Source organism: Acomys minous, assembly GCF_964271855.1.
Source record: "Acomys minous genome assembly, chromosome: 7".
Taxonomy (NCBI): Eukaryota; Metazoa; Chordata; class Mammalia; order Rodentia; family Muridae; genus Acomys; species Acomys minous.
Window position 1 is genome coordinate 77,517,987 of NC_140488.1, and position 18,035 is coordinate 77,536,021.

Genomic DNA, 18,035 nt, shown 5'->3' on the forward strand with positions numbered 1-18,035 from the left:
TGACTCACAACCATCCATAATGAGATCTGGTGCCCCCTTCTGCAGATAAAGCACTCATATGTAATACATAAAATAAATAAATCTTTTAAAAAAGAATATCTTCATTAAAAAAAATCAATCAACATCAGTAATGAGACAAACCAGTCCTCTGTCTCCACTCCTTTTCCATATAGTGCTTGACAAATGCTTAATAAATGAAGGAAATGAAAGAGATATGAATAGACAAGAAGACAAATTATCCCTGTTTTCCGATTTTATATTATACGTAAGTGATCCTTAAATTTCATTAGACTTCTCAAAATGATCAATAATTTTGGCAAAGTAGCAGGGCACAATATCAACTTAGAAAAATCAGTAGCCTTTCCATATGCCAACAAACATGGTCATGAAAACAATCCCAATTCTCAATAACCTTAAAGAAAATAAAATATGAATAAACCTAATCAAGGAGGGAAAACGGCTTTACAAAGAAAACTTTAAATCTCTGATGAAAGAGATTATGGAAGACATAAAAAGATTCCCCCATGATCATAGGTTGGTAGAATTATTATTGTAAATATTACCATCCTGCCAAAAACAATTTACTTATTCAATGCAGGTCCAATCAAAAGCCCCAAAAATTCTTTACAGAAATAGAAAAAAAATCCCTAAAACTCATATGTAACCACAAATGATACCAGAGAGCCAAAGTAGTTCAAAGCAAAAAGAAAAAAGTTGGAGAGCTCACCAGTCTAGATTTTTATCTGTATTGCACTGGCATAATAAGAAAAATATTATGGTCTTGGCTCAAAGACCATATACACCAATGAAGCAAGATAGAAGAACCAAAACATGAGTTCACACAACCACAGCCATGTGAAATTTGGTGAAGATGTCAAAAATACATACTACAGAACAGACAGTATCTTCCACAGTTTGTGCTGGGAAAACTGGATAACCATTTGTAGAAAAAATAAAGTTGGATGTGTATCTATAGCACTGCCTGACATGATAAAACTTCTAGAAGAAAGCATAAGCCATCTCTACATATACAGATGTAGGACAGGACTTTCTGAATAGGACCCTATTTGCTCAGGAGTTAAGGTCAACTATTAAATCAGACCTTATAACACTTTGCTTTACAGCAAAGGAAACCATCCTTATAACACTAAAATGCTGCTTTACAACAAAGGAAATTATCAGTTGAATAAAAAGGAATCCCACAGCATGGGGAAAAATCTTTGCCACCTACTGTATGTTATGGACCATAAGATGTACTTCCCCCCAAAAAAGTGGGGAAGAAATTAGTGTATCTTATGGTCTGATTGATGTTTTTACTGTTTTTCTTTTTTTTTTTCATTAAAAAAATATTGTATTAATTTATTCATATTACATCTCAATTGCTATCCCATCCCTTGTATCCTTCCATTCCTCCCTCCCTCCCATTTTCCCCTTACTTCCCTCCCCTATGACTGTGACTGAGGGGGATTACCTCCCCCTGTATATGCTCATAGGGTATCAAGTCTCTTCTTGGTAGCCTGCTATCCTTCCTCTGAGGGCCACCAGGCCTCCTCATCCAGGGGACGTGGTCAAATATGGGACACCAGAGTTCGTGTGAAAGTCAGACCCCACTTTCCACTCAACTGTGGAGAATGTCCTGTCCACTGGCTAGATCTGGGTAGGGGTTCGAAGTTTACTGCATATATTGTCCTTGACTGGTGCCATACCTGACCATAAGATACACCCAGTTTTTAGAGCAGTAAAACAAGAAAAACAGTGTATTATAGTCCAAAAAATACTGTATACATCAAGCAGAGGATTAATACCCTGAATGCGTGTGTATGCACACATGTGCACACACACACACACACACACACACACACACGCCAAAAACAAAACCCCCAAAATAAAACAAAACAAATAAATATACTATTCAACTGCAATCTTTAAAAACCCTGCCCACCTGGGTCCCTACAAAGGCACCCTCTGATGGTTCAGACTCTAAAGTGGCTCTCAACTTTCCTAATGCTGCAGCCCTTTAATAGTTCCTCATGTGGTGGGCCAACCATAACATTATTTTGTCACTACTTCGTAACTGAAATCTTGCTACTGTTATGAATTGTAAAGTAAATATCAGATATGCAGGATATCTGATATGTAACCCTAAAAGGGGTTGCAACCCAGAGTGAGAACTACTGGTTTAGAGAAATGACATGTGAATATCTTAGACCATTGTGCTTTATAAAGGAAGGTAGGTTGAAGACAAAAGCATCTGGAATCAAGAAAACTAGCTGGCAGAACATTTGCCCCTCTCCATAAATGTGTGGTTTCAACAAGTGTTTATTTCTTAGCTCTGTCTTTTCATTTTATCCTTATTTATTTCATATCAATGCAAAAGCTAGAGATAAGATCTTTTCTGTCAACATCTAGAAATCTTAATGTCAGATGAATGAAAGTGGAATAAAATGATATGAAAGAATTTTGTTAGAAAAGTATTATAATACGAGACAATAAAGAACTGATCAGAAGTAGAAACATTTGTTACACAGTAAAGGTACAAGTACAATTTCAAGGTAAAATGTCACAATTCAGTAGAAACAATTGTGAAGACGACATTGACATTTAATTGATAGTGAATACCTTGACTCAATAATGGGATGGGGTTGCAACAAAAGGCAATGAAGTGATAGCACTATTTATAAAGCATGGAACTTGCAACAGTAGAAATTATTAGGCTTTTAGTATACATTCATTGACATAGCCTTTCTACACAGAGATTCATGTATCTTTTTATTATGCTGATTCTCTGTATCAGTCACTATGTACTTAGAGTTCTAACTGGAGTTGTTTGACAAAATAATTGTACTAGTCCAGAATGCTAGGTATCTTACCTCTATTTTACACATGAAGAAATGAAGTTCTCAGAGAGGTAAAGTGACTATCCAAGAAAAGGACATTTTTTTCTTCTCCTATCCTGCCTGCCAAGGCTTACAACAGTGTAATGGGAGTAATAATTCCCTGAAAGACTTAACAATGACATTGAACATTGGTATCATTTTTAAAAATACAACTCTTTCCTGTTAGAAATGTCTTACCTAAATACTGATGGATTAAATGATAAGATGTATAGTATTTACTTTAAAATACTACAGTAGATGAAAATTAAAGTAGAGTTGGTGTACTGTGGAAAATGAAGCAAGATGAAGCAAAAGACTCTTATGTTATTTATTATTTCATGTTTAAATTTTACAATAGTAAGTTATCAAATTAAAAATAAAAATATTAGCACTATTATGTGGTGATTATTGAATCACTTGTATGGAGAAAGAAAAGGAAGATTTTATAACAGCTAAATCACAAAGCAGCCTTGTTAGTAATGGTGTGAAGCAGCAGATCTCTCTAATTCTTTGGTTTTGCAGTGTCTGATGAGATAGTCACTAACTTGTTAATATATAGCTATTACAATTTGACAATGACTGCAAATAAAAAATGTATGTTGGATTTCAAACAGTATCAAAATAGGTTAGAGATATCAAAGAGTAAAATGCAGAGAGAGAGAGAGAGAGAGAGAGAGAGAGAGAGAGAGAGAGAGAGAGAGAGAGAAACGGCAATAGTTGGTCAAACTACATTATCGATAAATATACAAATATCATAATAAAGCCTATTTTATTGTACCCTACATGAATATTAAAAATAAAATAAAAAATTTAAATGTAAATTAGACCACTATTGGCAAAGAAGAACTGATTACATGATGAAATAATAATGTTTTACATATGATAGAAGAAGTAAATAATACACTATTAAAATTAATTTAAGAACATTTAAAAGATGTGCTCAATAAAAACATGAAATTATGTAGTTATGAACAATATAATGATGCTTCAGTCAGTTGTGGACTTTATGTAGGATCATAGCCCTGGAGGAGGACACTGAAGTGACAAAATATATGAGATAACTTCTCAGAAAAAAACCAACAACAATGTTGTGGTCATGTTTCCAGAGTTCATTGTCAACTGGCTGTGATAGTTTTGATCCTGCAGCCAGGTAGTACATGTGATATGAGTGCTTGACAGAAGAAACAGCTCATCTCGTGGTAGTTGAGAGGCAAAGCAAAAGCAAGGAAGGGAGCCAACATTCCCAAAAATCTTTTAACAGGAATGCTTTTAATAGTCTAACTTCCTTCTTCTAGGCCATACCCTCCAAACTTTACATCACAAACCCAAATCCCTAAAGTTTGGAAATAAAATCTTTACCACATGGGCTTTTGTGGAAACAAATTTAAACCATGTCACTCTCTTGGGTTTCTTAAGAGGTCAGATCAAGTGGCTGGTCTATACTACTTACAATAATAGCATAAGTATATCTTATGGTATTTTCATAATGATAAGGCCATAAGAAATGTATTTTTACAAAATGTATGGTTGTTATTAAGTGAGGCGTAGGAAGAGTACTTATTTCTGGCCAGTGACAAGATGTCATTAGAGACTTTTTTTCAAAGGCTGACATTTGAAGATACCCATTCAGTCATCTCTTCATTCACATATTTTTATGCTCAAACTGAGAGTTAGTGACTGCTCAACTCATGAAAAAACATTGTGAAAGAGAAAACATGGATCATACCAGCTTGAACAAATTACTTATCCTCTGTTAACCTTAGTTTTCTTATCAACCATTATTCAAGGCTGTTAAAAGCTTTGTTCATAAACTATTACTTTTTTTTAAAAAGAGAAAGAACTTGTATTTGTTTCTTACTTTTGGAATGTACAATACCATATGTTGGCCCTATTGATTTAGACTTTTAGTCACACCTCCCACCATGGTGACAATATGTAGAAGAGTTAAACTTCATTGTACCTTGTCAACAAGATGAAAAAAAAAGTTCCACAAATTCTACAACCTCCTTTGGAAGCAGATCGCCAAGGGTCCAATGTCCTAGTAGGCCCTATCTCCTGCACAGGTTCTATCACCTCTAGTAGCTATATCCTGCAATCAAATCCTTTCAAATATGGGTCCTTTGGGAGAACAAAAGATAATAATTACAGCACTGCCTTTCATCAAATCTAACATGTCATTAAAATCACATTATCATTTTATGAAACACTGAGAAAAATCATCAAATTCCAACACATTGTTAAGATAGCATCACTCTAAGGAAACCTTCCATTTTGGAGGTGCCAAAAGTATGTGTGTGTGGGGAGGGGGCATGGCACCATACCAATTTCATGAATTTGATATTTTTCAAAAATCACAATATCCCACCTTTTCCATTTGATTGTGAACCACTTAAGGACACAATCAGAATCTAAACCACTTCTCTTTTCTCCATCCAGAAATAGCATATGATAGGTAGTTTATTTCCTTCATGCTAGTTTACTTGACTTCCCTTACTCCACATCTTCTCTCTTTTAGGTACAGGGATGCAGTTGTGAAGCAGATTAAGCATCATAGATGAAGACATCATACTCCTGAGAGAATTTACAACTGCTATTTTCCTAAATCAATATAATTTCTAACTACATTCTAAATATATAGCCTTCTACCCACGGATGAGTAACAGTTCTTACCCTTCATCAAATGATCTTCTTTGTTCAATGATGAAGACCATTGCAGAAATCCACAACCAATCAAAATACAAAGAAGAAGTGACAGTTTACAAGTCTACATCACAGCCCCTAAAACTAACATTTGGGGAACACTATGGAAGAAGAAGAAAATATTGTAAGAACCAGAAGCCTGGGACAGCTGCTGCTAGACAGTGTCTTCTAGACATAAAAGGGAAGCTTCACATGTGAAATCTCAACAATATGGTTGTGTAAACTAGACCTGTGTAATAAGAATACCAATTGACATGCTGATGTGGATGTGAAAAATTTCACAAGGCCCCAAGCCACTGATAAAGAGCTCCAGGCAATCAATGACTGCTGAGAGAGGGACAGTAAGTTTTTGTTCAGGCTAATAGGTGAATAGGTCATCTGGTCCCAGGTATAAAGTTAAATACATGTAAATTTAAGCATATCTCTCTGTCTCTCTGTGTCTCTGTCTCTGTGTCTCTGTGTCTGTCTCTCTCTGTCTCTCTCTCTCTGTGTCTTTCTCTGTGTGTGTGTGTCTCTCTCTCCTCCCCTCCCCCCCATGGGAATGCGTGTGTGTGTGTGTGTGTGTGTGTGTGTGTGTGTGTGTGTGTGTGGTGCTTGTATGCAGAAAGAGAGAAATACACTTAAAGAATAAAAAAGGTCATGAATTTGAGGAGTGGGGAGACACAAAAAGAGTTGAAATGAGGAGAGGAATACAGTACATGTATAAAATTTTAAAAAACTAAAAACATAATGACAATAATATGAACAATTTATTGAAGTCTTTCTAGGTATAAATATTTTTATTATAATAATTACACAAAATTTGGTTAGTTCCTTTTAACTTGTATCTTCCAATCCATTCATTTGCTATTAATCTTTTTGAATCCTTATTTATATTTGAAGCAGTTTTTTGGTAGAGCCAATCCATATAGTTGTGTGTTGTTTTCCCTGTATCTTTCTGTCTCAGTCTTTCTTTTTCTTCATGTTATTTTTATAATTTGTGTATTTCTTTAGGCCATTCATGGATACAGTAATTAGTGATAAAGTAGAATTAACATTTATCATTTTATAGCTATTTTTTTTACTTTCTGTGATTTTTAGAGTCATTCTGGGCTCTTTTTAAAGGTATATCATATTTAATTTTAATTGTGGGTCATGTGGGGTGAGGTGTGTATACCTGAGTGCAGTGCCCATAGGTGGAAGAGGGGTATCAGATCAATTAATTTTACTGTTTCCAGAAGTCCTGCTCTGAAAAACTACTGGGAAAAGAGGCAGAGTCAATGTCAAAAAGCTCTATTTTCCTAATGTTCTCCAATGGCTTTCTCTACATGGGAAACCCAAAATGTGGAAATGGCTGCTGGTGAACCACAACTAGAGAATAGAAATGGTGAGAACTGGCTGGCTGCTTTCACTTATGCCTCTCAGGATAGATTTACATGCTATGTATTTTTCATTGTTTTCTAATTATCTTTTTGTGGCTCACTTAGCGTTAAAAATGCTGATGACAACTCCATTGCATATAACCACAGATAGTCCTGATGCTCTGTGTTTTCCAGGGATTGCAGAACGACTTCCTTTTGTTTAAAAATAATTGATGTTGAGAGAATCTAGTATATGCAGGAACTACAGCAGAGTCCCATTTGGTTCAGTCTCATTTATGGGATGTCACAATGCCAAAAGTAAGGCTTTCTTTATCTCAGAAAACAATAAAGACCAAAGTCCCAGAAACCCTGGTTTATCATTCCCCTTTTAGACATAGGCCTGCACAAAAGACCCCTGAACAGAATCTGTTGTTATGGCAGGAAGGAGAGCATGATCCCAGAAGAATATAATCAGACTATAATATATTATATTATATATTAATATGTAAATGTCATTAATTAAATAATTAAAAGATCAATTAGTAATATTAATATAATAGTATATAATCAGAATCAGAAGAATCTACAGATAATAGAGGTTTCTTCTTATACTAAAGAAACAATTCTTCCCAAAAGGCCTTGGCTGAACTACTCTTCCAACCCTTAACCTGTGACCTACCTGTAACTCATCATTGGTGATCTCTTCTATTGACTTTCAAACTTGGCAAAAACTGTATCTCAAAATGTGGCATATAATTTATATAGTACAAAGTAATAAAGATTTTCAGTTTGCTTATGCTATTATACACATTCTTGACATGTCTGTACATATATATATATATATATATATGTGTGTGTGTGTGTGTGTGTGTGTGTGTGTGTGTGTGTGTGCACCTATCTTCCTATGGATAAAATTTTTAAGTTTTGTCTATCAGAATAGCTGAATTTTGGAAATTTTGTATTCTTTAACCTAATACAAAAAGAAATTTCACTAAATAATACTACTAGTATTTGTAGTCACCGTGAGTTTTTTCTTTATTAAGGTCACCTTTAGAAAGTGCCAATTGTTATCTGGTGAACAAATTAAATGATTTTCAGAGTTAGGTGTGAATACTTGTTTAAGTTATCTGTGAAAGAGAGATTTTAAAATTATTTTATTTTAAAATTAGTGTACAAAATGAGTTTCATTATGACATTTCATATATTAATATCATTATTCATTGCTCATATTCATACCTTAGTACATTTTCAATAATAATTTTCATAACCACATGATAAATATTTATCCTTATACCCACAGATAAGGATAGTTTTCACAAATAGAAAATTACGTCCAATCAAAATGCAGAGAACGGGTCACAGGAATCCTTCCAGTTCTACTATTTTATATCTTCCCAGACAGCCTGACCTAGCCTTAATTTGACCATATTTCTTCTTTCTTATTTGTCTTCTTATATTTTTTTGTCTACACACCTTTGTGTGAGCCTCTGGCCTTAAACTGTGGCTTTAACACTTGGGCGCCATATGATCTGTTCTCTGTATTTTGATAGGTTGTTGTTTTCTTTTCTATTTCTATTACATTTTAACATACCTTCTTCTTTGCTCTTGATCATCCCCTCCCTTTCCCTCAAGTTTATCATACATCCACTTGTATCTCTTTCTCTCTTTCACACACACACACACACACACACACACACACACACACACACGTGCACACACACACGTCATATGAGAGAAAATGCAATGTTTCTCTTTCTGAGTCATCTGGGAAGATATAAAGTAATGCAGTTGGAGGAATCCAAATCTGCTATTTTCTTGATGAAGAAAGTGATACATGCAAGGGAGAGATTTTGCAAAGTGATATTTCTTTCTTTTTTTTATGAGTTATAAATACATTTTATTTAATTTATTCACTTCACATCTTGTTTCCCTTCCCTCCTCTCCTCTCTGCTCCAGTCTCCCTCCATCTCCCCCTCCTCCTCCCTTACTCCTCACAAAATGGGAGCACACCCTCTTAGACCACCCCACCCCAACACATCAAGTGACAGCATGACTGAGTGCATCCTCTTCCCCTGTGGCCTGTCAAGGCAACCACATAGGGAGAAGTGATCAAATACCATGTAACAGATAGTCCCTATGACACTGCATGAATACTGAGTAGCCCATTGGCTACATCTGTGTAGGGGGCCTGGGCCCAGTCCATGCATGGTCTTTGGTTGGTGCTTCAGTCTCCTCAACCCCCTCTGGGCCCTGGTGAGTTGCCACTGTTGGTCTTCTTTTGGAGCCCCTGTCAATGTCAGGTCCTTCGATCCTTCCCCCCACTTTTCCACTAGGCTTCCTGTGCTTCCCCAAATGTTTGGCTGGGTGTCTCAACATATGTTTTGGTCTGTTGTTTGATAGAGCCTCTCAGAAAACAGCTATGTTAGGCTCCTGTGTGCAAGCATAGCAGAGTATGTTAATAGTGTCATGGGTTGGCTCTCTCCCATGGAGTGAGTCTCATTTTGTGTTCAGAGTAAATTTTGAGTAGAATTTTTTGTGAATTGGCTGGTGTTTCCCTCCCTCCACTAGGTGTCATTTTCAGTCTCCATGATGCCTGTGACTAGGACTCTCAGCTAGAGTCACCCTATATTCTCCCAAGAGCCTACCCTGTCTAAGGTCTCCAGATTGTCACATGTATGTCCCCCATGGTTTCTTTTCTCTCACTAGGCCCTCTGTCCTCTAAACACTCTCTCCCCAGGTCTGACTTCCATCCTCATTTTTCTCTGTGCTTACTTTCCTAACTTGCTCCCTCTCTTCAACATCTTGCAAAGTGATTTTTCAAGCGTGCCACAGAGCCAGATTTAGGATCTAAGACTGTTGACATATAGTTTGAATCCTTCTTGCCAAGAGGAATTATGGTAATACAAAGCCTAGTCCAATAGACAGGAAAGTTCCATAGGTGAGATCTGACACCAAGTACTCAACAATATTTGGGTCCAGTGTATGGAATATTGGAGAAGACTTTAATAAACTTTAAGTTGGATACAGTATAATCAGCTCCAGCCAGTTTAAGATGACTTGTCATCACCAATCTAGTCTGCTGATGACAGTTCTTGTTGGCAAAACTAATATCTAGTTACATGCTCATCTTAGTCAAGTAGGGAGGATAAGGAGAATGTGGTCCACATGCAGAAGTTTTACAAGTCAGCTTTCTAGTTTGGGCAGAGAGGTAGCTCATGGATTGGCTAGAAAAGCTATAGAAATCAAGGCACTCTGGATTTCTTTTTTCTAATCTTAGATTCCAGATTTTAACTTCCTTCTTAAGAGGCTATTGCCTCATTTACCTAATCAGTAAACCCAATCTGGCATGGATGGTGGATTTAGAACCAAGCCCAAACAAGTGCTATTTGACTTCATTTCATTGTAACTATATTACTCTGCTATCTGGCTTTTGAGTTTCTACCTGGGTCACCTAACTTGTATCTAAAGTCCTGGTTGTGTACCAAAGCTCAAGTCAAAAACGATGCACTGTTTAGTCTTAGATAACAAAATATTCAGCTGAGGCAGTAGCAAAGATTGAAAGACAAGACTTATACTGCTTGTCAAATGGGTACCAATACTTCTGTTCCCACACAGAGAAGATACTTGCATGCATGTGGCATGTCCAAAGAATGCTTCTATTAGCATTGTGAAGGCTAGAAAAGCCTTGAGGAATCCCTAAGAGAACATTTTGAAAGAAATCATTGAAAAAAATTCTCTGGGATACTATTCTCTGGGGTTGATTTTTCTCTGCTCACTAACTTTAGCTACCTGGTTTTCCTTGCATCAAGACTTCACTGTTCACTTCTGTGTGTATCTGCCCCCAATTCAACTCTTTTGGCCTAATTTTACTCTTGAGCTCTAGGGAGATATTAGCTATCTTTGTTCCTTCTTTATTTGAAGTTCATTGGCACCTCACATTCAGGGTGTAACCAAATCAGTTAGCCTGCCAATATTTACTCATCATCTTTTCTACTAGCCTCACCTGATCACTTCTTACATTTGTTCTGCATTTCAATATTTTCTGTAGCTCTGACTTGTACATTTTTATTGACTAACCTGATTCTATCTGTCACACACAGGACAGAATACAAGCTTGGTCACTCAACTCCCACAGTACACTCAGCATTAGATAGGAATGCTACTTCTACTAGAAGTTACTCCTTTTAAGGGTAGACACTGATGTATTCTTGATCTCTGTGGCCCTAATACTTTTAAGGTAGTCTTCCACACAGCAAGTACTCAGAGGATACAAAACTAAAGCTTTTTTTTTCTATTTCCTTCCCTTTCCCATTCTCTCTCTTCCAATACCTTCCCTTCTCCTTTCTGTTTCTCTCCCCCTCTTTCCCTTCCCCCTCCTATTTTACTTTTCTTTCATTTGCTGTGTGCATGCCCACACAGGATAAAAGTGGAACAGAGGATATGTATAGCACTGGTAGAAAAATGAGGAAAGAATTTTGAAGTCAGTGGTCTTGAAGAAAAGAAAGGGAAGAAAGATATAGGTGTCTACTATTATATTCCAGTCTATACATAGTGAAACATTAACTTTCCAAAGTCACAAGACTCCTTGAGTGGCTAAGAGAAAGTTGAGGGGAGTCATAAAGGAAGTGGAACTTTTGATATAGCTGTATAAATACAGAAAGGATACGGATACACATACACAGAGGAGGGAGTAGCTGTATGGGAAAAAAACGCTGCAAGTTCAGGTAGCCAGGGAATTATTTAGCTAGATTTTTTTGCTCTAATTTTCTGGTGATTCTGATTCATTCAATGTAGAGCTGCCCTGGGAATATACTATTTAAAAGGTACCTTCCATGCTGCTAATGCATATAATTTAGAAATCACACTTTGAGGTACACTGAGGTCGGTGGTGGAAACTGCTGAAGAGTTTCTGAATTACAAATAAAGGAATAATGGATTCTCACGTTTATTATGGAGAAGTGTCCTCATTTAAACATCCCTCCAAAAGAGCAACCTACCTCTGGTGGTATCCTTATCACCCTATAATATAGTCTAGTCATTTTGGTATTATACTGAAAATGCAAATTAGAAAATGTTTCCTTGAGCTGAATTTCAGCATTTCTGTATTTCTGTCTCATTTGCCCTTGCTTTTCTTTCTAAAGTGGCACAGAATGAGTCATCTCTGTACTATATGGAATACAACCTTCTAAGAAGGGGAATAATTTGCTGCTCCCACTTCTAAAGTATGGGTCTTTCCTGAGTGTGAGTAGGCAGAACTGGACTAGGAGTAACATTTGAGTAGAGTGTCTCCGTGAATGTCAACATTTTTGTATCCTCGAATTGTTCCTAGAACAACCTTTTACAGAATAGTATACAGAGGTAGCAATATGTTAATATTGTATACCTTGTAAATACTAGAAACAATATAATATCACACATTGACTAAATATATTTTTATGGGCCTATAGCAGTATTCTAAATACTGTTACTATTCTCGTTTGAGATATGAAAAAAGCTGGTGTACAGATAAAACTTTAGATTTTCACTGCCAAGAAGTATCAGATCCAAGGCTTGGATTCATAAATTCTAATTCTGTACAGTATGAAATACCTTTTCTTAAGAGTCTAAAGGAATACAATTAAATCATAAATGCGCTAAGTCTCCATGAAATCTCTCCTTCATCTTATCTCAAGTTACATATTTGTGACACAGTATGTATTAAAATATAGACCAAAGGTGTCAATTGGCTGATTCTTAAACATTCTTCTAGTATGCAGAAAATGTTCAATATCCACCTTTTCAAGGCCAGAGCTACTCAAAGAAGACCAAAAGTGACGTGCTCTGAGTTTGGATCTGTGCAGACCTCAGTGTTCATGTGTATATACATCTATGCATGTATATGAAAGTCCAAAAAGTACTGGAAGAAGAGTAGCTTGGTTAAAGTTAGGTCAGGTGGTTCATAGATCCTTAAAGGAAAAGAAAGCCAGGATGATACTCTTTCTTATACTCTAGTTATTATTCCCATGATCTTACTATAAACATTCTCATTGAAAACCACAATCTGATATTAGTGAGAGAATTATTTCCTTGTATTGAAGAACTATTTGGCATCTACAAGTCATAATTACTTCTGAATCAAAGCCTCTAAATCAATCAAGGGTGAAGAAAGTGGGCTGGCTGGCAGAGATGAAACTCGAGCAGGACACACAAAAAACTGACTGAAAGACTGATGGCCATAGAAAGGAGATGAGAAAGGTGGCAGAAGATACAGAAATGGAGAAGAGTAAAGAAGAGAAGAAAGCAAGTCTTGATATCTGGTTTGGAGAACTGCAATCACCTATAAATATTTCTTTGTATAATTTTGGTCTTTGAGGTCCACACAGTTTATGTGAGCTTGTCTAAGCTGACAGTGTGATTTAAAAGAGCAAAGCAAGAGTATTTCCAACACTATCTCTTCTGTGTGGTGGCTGATAATGAGTATAGGAACCTCAGGAGGCCCAGACAAACACGGAAAATAGCTTAACAATCAGAAGCTGAAGTGCTTTCCTATATTTGAAATTCTAGCAGCAAATTTTATCCTCTGTGATGTCTTCAGAGTCCAGGTGGCTTTCAATCAGTCCTTGCAAGGAGAACTGCTAATAAGTTTCATTGTTTTCTTAGTCTTTCTTAAAGTGACGAAACATCAATGGAAGAGTTTCAACATTTGGGTCAGGTGTTGAGAAGGCACACTCTAAGGCCTATAGTGATAATCATGTAATAAAGATGTCAACCTTTTCTTATGCTTGTGCAGATATATCACACCACTTTCTTATCTAGAATTTAGATGTTTCCTCAGAATCTTCCTTTAACAATGAATACAGGTTAGACTAAAAGAATGTGTTTGTAATCTTACTTAAGCCAACAAAGTATACTATCTAGACAATGGTTGGCTCCACGCATGAACAGGCTCGTGGTTGGAGGCAACATTGAGTCTATAAAGGCTCATTCAGCTCTCTTCTACTGTCTATTCTGAATCCTTTTTCTGGAAAGAACCAGAAAAATAGCGACTCTCCATTTCAAGGTCCTGAGGCATTACTTAATAAAACTGAGATATTTGTACTGTTTGCATTGAGAACTTTAGAACTTAAACTTTCTGGGTACTAGAGCAAAATTAGAAATTATGGTTGGCAATTTAATTTCCACAACTGAGCAAAATGCATAAGGATACATATATTAGCCAGATTCCCATCACTGTGATAAGTATGTAAGATCTGTCAACAAAAAGCAGTGATTTTTATTTATTTATTTATTTTCCAGACAGGGTTTCTCTGTGTAGCTTTGGCTGTCCTAGACTCACTTTGTAGACCAGGCTGGCCTCGAACTCACAGAGATCTGCCTGCCTCTGCCTCCCAAGTGCTGGGATTAAAGGGTTGTGCCAACATGCTTGGCAGATTTATTTTGGCTCACAATTTCAGAAGTTTCAGTACATTGTCCATTTACTCCATTTTTGGTTTTTTGGTAAGACTGAATATGGGGTGGGAAAGCAGAAGAATAGATTAAAGGAAGTTGCTTATTTCATGACATGGAAGAAAAAAGAAAGAGAAAAGGGCCTATAACAAGATATAGTGCCCAAAGCTATGCCTCCACTTTACATTCTCCAATGGAATCCCACCTCTGATGGTTTCTGCCACCTTTAATACATAATTCTGTGGATGAGTCCATAGATTTTGTAAACATTCACATGCCACAATAATATTTCAGTGATTAGATTCACCAGGTTAGAAACAAGCCTTAAGCATGTTAGCTCTTGATGGGGGAGGGTACTAAATATCCAAACCATAATAATAATTTCAAATTTTTATAATATTAAATGAAAAGAAAACTATATAAAATGCTACCTAATTCCAAGTGATACATGGATAACACAACTCGTGCATCTAAGGCTCAAGAAACATTGTGGAAGAATGTACGGAACGTTCATAAATCCCAGTGAAAAAGGAAGCCGGCTGTGACATTACAGATCCTAGTAAAGTCAGGGAAGCTACACCCATGAACTTTCAACAATATGACTACCTAAACAAGATCTGAATAAGTATGGCACCAGTAAGCACTCTAATATGGAAAGGGGAAATTTTACAGAGCCCCAACCCTAGACAAAGAACTAAAGGCAACTCAAGAGAGTACTAAGACCTGGAGAAATCACCTCCCCTAGGAAGGAGCCACCTACAAATGGTCTGTTCTAAAATCAGATACATACAAGTAATATTGTATAGACTGGGTTATAATTACATATTTGGAAACATCTATGTATGTATGTATGTATCTATCTATCTATCTATCTATCTCAACAAATAAAGAAAAAGAGACCATCAGAGAGGAACAGGAGCATTGGAACAATATATCATTATGTACATGAGAGTGGCTGTCAGGAGGAAAGGGACGGGGGAGATGCTGTAATTATATCTTAATATTAAAATAAAATAAAAATATTAATTGAAAAAGAAAATGTTAAATGACTTCCAGGTTTCAGTATTATGATACATATACTTAAAAACTGTATGTTGTTTTTAAGAAACCACTTTTTTCCCCCACAGTGTTAAGACTGAAAACCACTGCTATATTTGACACTGTCAATGAGTCCAAAAACCTGTGGCTAGGTAGCTCATGGGATCTAGGATAAATTCTGTTTCTATTATTCTGCTAAATGGACATAGCAGATTCTTTATGACATATTGCTGTGCCTATAGGTCAGTGTATCACTCAACCTTCATCACAGAAGCTTCTTGTAGTAGATGACAAGAACACCGAGACAATAGCTAGTCAATGTGCAGAAAATAAGAGACTTTGGAATGCTCATCCCTATATGGGTTGTCTGTATCACACCCATCTCTTCAAGGCCCAAAGATTTATGTGAAAGAGGACAAAAAACTGATTGTTAGAGCCAGGGGTAGTAGATACCTTCAAGCAAACGATGTTTTCCAGACACGCCAGGGCAGATGGACATATGAAATCACAGGGACTGTGACAAAATGTACAGGATCTAGAGAAGCTCAAACCAGACAATGTCTCAGCATAGACAAGAAGTGGGCATAAAGTACCACCCCTAGTTGTGGGGCTATTGGCACTTGATTGTTTCTGGAAGAAAGAAAGTTAGCTTTCTTCAATTGAGTAGTGCCTGATATATAGTGACCATTATCCAGGGCAGGCCCCACATCTAGTCTGTGAACACAAATCAAATTTTATTTTAAGAAGGAGGGAAGCACACACACACACACACACACACACACAGAGAGAGAGAGAGAGAGAGAGAGAGAGAGAGAGAGAGAGAGGGAGAACGAGAACATGAAGTTGGGTGGATAGGGGAGAATCTTGGAGGAAGACAGGAAGGAATATAATCAAAATATATTGTATGAAATTCCCAAGGAAATAAAAATAAAATTGTGTTATGATATGTGTGTGGTAAGGTGCACAAGTGCTGTGGCATGCTTGTGGAAGTCAGAGAACAATTTGGGAATCAGTTATTACCTTCTACTTTGTTTTGAGTCAGTGTGCCTTATTGTTTCTCCTGCTGCATAGAGTACTCCAAAGTAGCTGGTCCATGAGTTTCCAGGCAAGTTTCCCATATCCACCTCCAATCTCATAGCAGAAGATCAAAACCTCCTGCTGGGCACAGACCCATCTACTCCCCATCCCCTCACTCCACACTGTCCCTTTTCAGCCAGAATCAGGCAGATATGAACTAGGCATCCATATATCCCAAGAGGTCGGGGTGTTAGTTTGGCATCTCTGGTTGCCCCCTCCCCCACATGATCTGGTAAATCCCACTCCCCAGCCCTGTCCCCTCCAAGAACAGCATCTATATTCCTGGCATTCATGTTAGACCCCACCCACCCACCACCACCACCACACACACCCTGCCATAGTCTGGGTGTGACTTCCTCTGGCCTCACCCCTTGAGGCTACTGAACTTGCCCAGGAGCCTCAGTTCCCAAATAAACCTTACCTTTGGCTTTGATTGGCTTATTTCATTGGTGGAGATAACCTATCACATCATATTACATCTGGCTCTTTATATAAGGTTCAGGGATCTAATCTCAGGTTATTAGGCTTATGTAGAAAGTACTTTTATCCACTGAGTTAGCTCTTTTGTCAGTATAATACATATCTTAGTATGAATTTGCTACCAATTAGTATTATGATAATCTTCTTTTATATGGATTAGTTTTTTGCTAAGAGAGATAAAGAATTCTGTTCAAGGTCAACAACTGCTATAGAGTCAAGATTTGGTCAACGGTTATCAGTTTTATTGCCAGGAACCTTTGAAAGCTGGCTGTGGGGTTCCTCTTATTAATTCTAGCACCTGGGAATTTTCAGATAAACCACTCACTAGTTCTGTTGTTCCCACCTGAAGAAAATCCAAATTATTGTGTTCCTTTTAGGTTGAAGTGAAAGCTTCACTTTTTCCCTATTAATACTAGAGAGAGCAGGAGATGACATAGGCGCCAACTAGCCTTTCACACAGCCAACACATTTTCTCTTAATTCTAATGTTCAAATGAGAAAGGCAGTATGCAAAAGTTCAGGGTGGCACTCATATCATTACTAAGCTTGAGTTGCTGTGTATATATTCCTGATAATTCTGCTAACATCTCGCTCATTTTACAAGACCTACAAAAGCAGATTCAGACCATACCAGACAACACAAAATCACAAAACACGATAAGTTGAAGACAGTATGTGTACTATTATGACCATCCTGGTGTCACAGTTATCCTAATGTTGAGGTCATTAAAAGGCTGTGGAGAGCCAGAAGCTTGTCTAAGCAGTTATGAGCACTGGTTACTCTTTCAGAAAGCCCAGGTTCAATTTCCAGCACCCATATGGCAGCTTGCAACCATATGTAACTCCAGTTGCAGATGTACAATGCCCTCTTATGAGCTCCACTGGGACCAAGTATGCACATATACATACATGCAGACAAAATACTCCCACACATAAAATGAATGAGAAAAAAATCTTGTGGAATATGCATAAGTCAGAGAATAGACACAATAACAGGAGTCCTTATAAAGTGACTGTGTCAAATCACACTGAAACTAATAATATATGAGAGAAACCATTACTCTACATTCTCAGCAGAACTCACTCTTGTCAATATTCTA